This window comes from Pinus tabuliformis, chromosome 8 (assembly GCF_031772625.1).
Source record: "Pinus tabuliformis cultivar Carrire ecotype Pingquan chromosome 8, CPIR1, whole genome shotgun sequence".
NCBI classification, from domain to species: domain Eukaryota; kingdom Viridiplantae; phylum Streptophyta; class Pinopsida; order Pinales; family Pinaceae; genus Pinus; species Pinus tabuliformis.
The window spans coordinates 2,071,476,328-2,071,483,684 of record NC_142294.1 but is presented as its reverse complement, the minus strand read 5'-3'; positions in this window follow the sequence as shown (position 1 = coordinate 2,071,483,684).

Genomic DNA, 7,357 nt, shown 5'->3' with positions numbered 1-7,357 from the left:
ACCTGTCCCTGTTGAACTGAACATGCACTGACATGCAACTGAGTTAACTGATGTATTCTTTAGTTGTATTATGAGTTAATAATTACTTTAACAACTCATCATTAGTCTATCTGCAGTTAGACTAACTACAACCAGTTTAACTAAGTTAAACTGAACACAACTCCATCAACTGTACCTCCAGTCCACTAAACTCAACTCACTTGAGTTCTAACTGAAGTCATGCATGCAACAACTCAACTGACTCATAAGAAAAATGAATTTCCTTCTGACAGCTGCATGTGCCACTTCCGTAGCTCAAACTGAAGTGCTCCAAGAGAATAAGATTAAGTTTATAGTCCAAATATTATTGTGAGATAATAATATTTGACTTTTCTATTTTTGACAGCCAGTCTAAAAATAGACTTGATCACTCACACTGTGATCACTCACACTTTCATCAAAAATAGAAGTCCATCTATTTTCCCAACTTGATCAATCATCCATAAACATAGACATGATCCATATGTCTAAAAATAGACATAGTCTAAAAATAGACTTGCGCCAAAAATAGCCTGCGGGCCCACTTAGTGAAGGCGACTCTTTTCACTAAGCTCCATCATCTTGTTGCAATCTCAACACACTATACCTGCTATGGTGACTGCATCACAAGTACAAGTGCTACCTGTTGTATGTCAACCCCAAGTTTCTCAGGTTGCAATACAACAGCCTCTTGTCTCAACGACTCAATCACAACCTCAGGTTAGTGACTCCTTATCTGGAGCGACTCAGGCTCAAACAAGTACTATGACTCCTCATCTTGGTCAATCATCCAGTATTGGACAACAGCAAATGGTCCAACAACCAGGGCTAGTTCAATCTCAACAACCGCAATTCCAGCAATCATATCAAGGACCTGAGCAACAAGTCTTTGTAAGTAATGGGCAACTGCATTTCCAAAGCGGTTATCAACAACCATACTATAATGGTTATGCCCATCAACCTTGTCAAAGCTGTCAGCATCAAATACATTATACTGGTATGCAAAGACCCACTGCTCAGGCGATTCCATCTTATCCTGGGTATGCTTCGCCTAACCTGAATCAACAGTTGCCCTTTGTAGAAACTCTAGAATTACCAGATCTAAACCGGCTGACGAATGATCCAATTGCTTATGCCCCTTGGTGGCCAGCGATTCCGCATAAACTTCCGTCAGATATTCCTAAATTTAATGGAAATCCGGGTGAAGACCCGTCGAATCATGTGATGACATTTCATTTGTGGTGTTCATCAAACACCCTAAACGATGATTCGATTAGGCTTCGCCTTTTCCAGAGGACGTTAACTGGTCCGGCAGAAAAATGGTATATTGAATTACCTAGAGCTTCGTTTGACAACTTCAGTACCTTAGCCACAACCTCTTTAACCCATTTTCAATTACTAATAAGGTACGAAACGGGAACAGAACTTCTTACCAACTTCAAACAGACAACGACCACTCACATATCTGATCATATACATGAGTGGCGACATCGTCGTAGAATGGTAAAAACGTATGTTCCTGATCAGCTTTTAGCTGAATGGTTTATTAAGTCTTTGTTACCTTCCATTACAGAATATGTGGCAAAAGGGGGAGTCGTCACCGAAGAGCAAGTTATTGCTTGTGCGCAATATTTGGACTTGATTTACACTCAGTCCGGCACACTCTATGAAAAAATACCTGACGCTCCTAGACTGGAATTCTCAGTCCCTCCTCCTCCTAAATCAAACAATGACTCTCATGTCGGTGATGGCATGATTGGCGCAACAGACACAAAATCGACAAAGGCTACATCTAAAAAGGCCCGTAAGATTTCCATTCAAAATGCAAATGAGGAACTTCTTGCCTCGGAAGTAAATGTCGTATCGACCGACAAGGGCAAACAACTGAAGAAACCAGGGGGCAAGAAGAAAAAGAAAGGGAGAAAAAAGAAGCAGGATGAGTCATCTCCTGAAAAACCTTCTACAAACCCTTCTGGGCAAAGGAAACCCCCCGCGGGGTGTCATATATGCGATGAGGATCATTGGACAAGAGATTGTCCACATAAAGCTGAAGTTAAGAAACTCTTTAAGAGTTCAAAAACCTCAGCAGTATTGACTAATCCGTTTCCAAACCCGGGAACCAAACTGGTTGCTAATCAAAATGCTTCCTGATCCCAAGTGCTTATGTTGTCTATCTCAAAGCAGCAAAATGATGCTTTGAAAAGGAATAAAGATTACGGGAATCCACAGCTGTCGAATAACAAGGCTAATGAACAACCTAGTACTTCGACAACAACTTTGATCGAAGTTGTGCCACCCATCATTCCTGAACAAATGATAAAGTCGCCAAAGGGAGTAGTACACAAATCGACATTTAATCCTCGTGAAAAAATAGCACAGAATTATAATATAATAGACCTGGCCCAATCGCCGTCCGCTATGTCGACACTTGAGGTACCGCAAAATTGCCTCTCCCAAGAGCAAGCTTTATTATCAGCAATAGGTGGGGTTGACCCAATGGATTCCAATCTTGTGGCCTTTGATCATAAAGGATATGACCCTCAGTTACCAGCTCAACTAGCTTTCCTTATTCAAGTGAAATCCCTCAACAAAAATGTTCATCGAACAATTATTGATGAGGGGGCATCCACATGTATTATGTCGATGAGTTGCTGGAAAAATTTAGGGTCACCACCCTTGTCGCAATCGTCAACAATGTTAAAAGCATTTGATGGACGATCATACACTCCATACGGGATTTTAAGTAACTTGCAAGTTGAACTGGGGGGTAAAACAGTAGAAATTGATGTTGAAGTAATCGACGGAAACCTCGATTACAACATCCTACTGGGAAGACCCTAGATATATGCCATGGCTGCAGTTGTGTCGACCTACTTCAGGAAGATTGCATTTCCCTTCCAAGGAGGAATTACAATCGTCGACCAACAAACATTTCTCCCCAACAGTTCACAAGTTACGGGAAGCATTCCAATGATCCATGGAAGTAATCATTCGCTCCAAAATATCGGAGTAGGTCTCCTAAAAGACCCTGCCTTAATGGGTACTTTTTCCCTACCACCTCCGAGTAATCTGGCGGAAGTGGCCACAGTGGAATATGAAATCTCCTATATCTAATGGATTTGGATTGCGAGGATGGTTCTTATCTCGTGTCAACCTCGTTAAAAAATGAAACAAGGAGTCATGAGGATAGTTCTTTTACTGTGTCAACCTCATTAAAAAATGAAACAAATCCCCTTTCCAAATCTCAAAGGTAAACCTTCATTCCAACCACCGAGTTGAATGCAATGAAGCTTGGGAGGCATGCACCTCGATTTGTGTTATTATGCTGGGGGCATGCAAACTTAGAACGAGCAGTGTTACTGCAGGGTTCAAGCTCGTTAAAAAATAAACCCGCATCGAGCAGTTTTAGCACATAGTTCAAGCTCGTTAAAAAATAATCATAAGACATGAGCAAATGTTTCCACCTGCGTTTAAGCTCATTAAAAAATGAACTATTCCCCGGTAAATAACCATCGTGAATGTAGTACTTCAGCCATTAAAGCCTTGGTCGTGTTTGCACCGTCACCTCCACTTTTTCATTGGCCGATCATTCACCTCCACTTGATTGTTTACCCATTTTGAGGAACAGCTGCGAAGAGTGATTTCACTAGCCATCCTTGTGACACTGCCGTGATTGGAAAATTCCAAACCTTACCTGGAATCAGCCGCTACCCGTTTTATCACTCGTTCCTCAAAAGACGAGTCTCCTTTAAGCTCTTTTCAACTGACTCATAAAATATGAAAAGATTGTCGAGCCATTGGCCTCTCCAGCTCGTTAAAGGGACAGGAAGTGCTATCCCTCCTCTAGATTTTAATCTTTTTGGACCTGAGGGATTATTACACAAAAAGATCGAGCGCTTGTTTTGTTCGGCTCGTTAAAACTATTGAAAATTCATCCCTTCTATATTGTTTTATACTTTTTCGGACTTAAGGGATTAGATGACGAAAAAGGAATTTTGGAGTTACCTTTACGTACCTTTTCAGACTCTCTAAAATTGAAAAGGACCGAGTTATCCTTGTCGTTAAACTCGTTAAAAACATTAATAGTAACAAACTTGTCTTTAAACGAGAACGAGTTTCACTATCGCTAGGCTCGTTAAAACATAGCGATGGGTTTGCCCGAAGGGAAAATTATAGAACAAGCATATGTTATCCTCCTCAAGCTTGACAAAAATAAAGAGGTACTGGTCAGTAATGACTGGGGAAAAATTGGGAAGAAAACTCAAAGAATCTTTATTGGTAGCAAGTCGCTCTTGAACATGACACTTCCACTCCGTGTCCGAGTCGAGTTGGGTTGTTTCATTCACCAGTCACATCGCCATGGTCACACCATACCATCCACATTTGGGGTTAATGCTACCAATCCATCACATCAGTGTCGCCGACATGTTCAAGAGAAGTCATCCAGAGAAGCCACCTGCGTCCCACCCACTACCATACATTATACTCCATTCTTTCATGACCGCCACCCTGAACCGTATATCATCAGATCGTTTTCACCTCCATCAAAATCATTTGCTCTGTTCTGCGTCATTGATGTGGGATTCGTTAAGGCCCTCCTGTTACGGATCACTTCTTGTCGACATCAGCTCATTATCCAAGAAGTTGGTCTAGGAACACCCCATTCAGTACTTTGAAGCTTGCATGCCTCAATGGAAAGTTTCTCACTTCCAGCGACAGGTTTACATCATTGACCTTCGACCGAAAGATATTGCGTGGTGTTCGACGCCAAGTCCTTTATTCACACCACGTGAATTGTACTGTAGTACCTTGAGGATCATTATCATTATCGGTGATTCCTCTCGCGCTTGTTAACAATTTACATCATTGACTGGTAATCAAGCGATGTCTTTCCATGTTCGACTTCAGGACATTTCTCACATGGATCGACTTGTACTTCGAGTGAAGATCGGACGAGATTGAAGACCCCGGATCTAGTTTCATCCATCCGGGCTGCGATATATATTCAGGGAAATAAAGACATTAAATGTACAAGCAATGCAGCACAGATAATCATCCTACCAAAAGGATGATGGCTCTATCAGAATCATCAGTCTACACTCAAACGATTGTCTGTCCTATGTACATGAAAATGAATTTATAAAGCTGAGCATGGGAATGCCCGCCTCAGCTAGATCATGGAAAACAGTATCAAGATAATGTATTGTATTGTATCTTATTACAGGTCTCCTCCCAGCATTGAAAGAACTTCGGATCCTCATAATAAAGCATTTCACCCGACACCAAAAGGTTAACGGCCTCATACTTTAGGGGGCAACTATTATAGACATTTTTGTGCCTTACAGCTCTAAGCATGAAATGTCCATAAACCAAGGGTTCCTAAGTCCCTAAAAGTGTTGTTCCAACCCCTAAAGGAACAAGGTCAACAAATTACAGCTTCTCCTAGAAGTTCTCCACCAGAAACTGCTCAGAATAAGTCAAAATAGGATCATTTCAGCTGCTCCACTAGCTAAGTGCGTTGCATAGCACCTAAGTCCACTAGCTAGGTGCATTGCAACGCACCTAAATGCACTACCAGGGTGCGTTGAGCGGGAAATGACAAATGGCAGTGTCATTCCGCGAGGTGGAGAGACAATGGAAGCTTCCAGAATCTTCTCCAATGACACTTGCCTCACTGAATTCGACCAAGGATGAGTAAGAGGCTTTCAGTCTCCAAGTGGAAGCAAGAACTGACAAAGAGAAGCCACTAATCAAATCATAAGCTGACTCATCCTCCTTGCATACATCTATATATGGATCCCTCATCCCTGAGATCCAGAGGCTGGAATTTTGCACATTGTAAGGAATTGTTGTTGGTTTTGAGATACATATCAGAGAATTGGGTGATCTATGCTTTGTTGGGGGTGAAGAAGGGACTTCTTTGCTGGGAGGTTGATGCTAGGTCAGGAATCATCGGTTGTATCTCTTCCCGGATCTTCTTGTATATCAATAAAAACTATTTGATTTTCTCCTACATGCTTGTGTATCATTGATGCTTGTTACCTTTTTATGTTTAGCTTAAATCTGATCCTAAGCTATTTATGAATATAGATCCATGTCTTTGTATAGTTTTCTTCTTCTGTGATCTTACAGGTGTTAGGATATTCCGACACATAGGATATAGTTAAGTTCAACTTGGTCTAGTATAGAGTTAGGTTAGAGTTAGGTAAAGTGTGTTTCTTTACCGTTGTACATTTTGTAACTTATAATCCGACGGTCACGATATGTAGTGATCCGACGGTTCACTCTCACCTCGATATTACCGACACTTGATCTGTGGCTTGACACCCGATTGGTCCATGAGTTCTATTTAAAGCGCATGGAGGGTCATTGTTCGGGTAATCCGTGCATGAGAGAAGCTTATGTAAATTTTCATTCTTTGATTAATAAATTGCCTGTAGTACCCACGTTGGGACAAGCCGTGGACTGTTTCCCTCCTTGCACTCTGAGGGTTTTAACCACGTCAAAAATACTGGTGTATTGATTTGAGATCTGGTTGTGAGCGGTGTCCTTTTGGTATTCTTTCTGTGGAACTTACCCTGTAAATTCCTACATGGTATCAGAGCTATTTGAGGGCCGCATCCGTTGGTGATCCAAATCTGAAGCCGGTAGAACTGCATGCGGCTGTCGTTTCCTAGATCTGTTGTTTCTGACTGCTTTCGGGCCGAGAGGACTGCTCTGTTGCGTTCGGAGCATCTGTTCCAGTGAGGAACCCCTTTCGTTTCACGCGAAAAGGTTTCTGGTAGCCCTAGCTGCGTCATTTTTCATATCGGGAGGTATACAGTGTTTTTTTTGCAGTTTACTGTTAATTTCTCTCTGCGTATTTCGGTCTCAGTTTATTTAGCCTTTTTTTTTAACCGGATCTATACCTTTCATTTCTGCGTATGCTCTTTGCCCTGTGACTCTGTGCGATCTGGGCAAATCAGAAACAGAAAGGAAGGATTTTTCTCATGCGTATGCTCTTTTCCCTGCACCTTAGTGTGATCTCGGAAAATCAGAAACATTGAGAAAAATATTTAGTTTTTCGGCTAAAGCTAACCTTGAGATTTTTTTTTTAATTTCTAGTTTTTTGGCTAAAGCTAACTTCGAGCCGCAAGGTTCATTTTTCTTTGCATATTCGTGTTGGGTTTTGTGTTTTGTGTTTTGTAGGGAAAAAGAGCTTTCTCAAGGCAAGCACGCAAACCAAGGCCCCCCCCCCCCTCTCTCTCTCTCTCTCTCTCTCTCTCTCTCTCTCAAATTTTTTGTATAGATCAATTGGTTCAAAGCTATTTTTAGAGAGTAGAGGTCTTGGGTTCAAGTC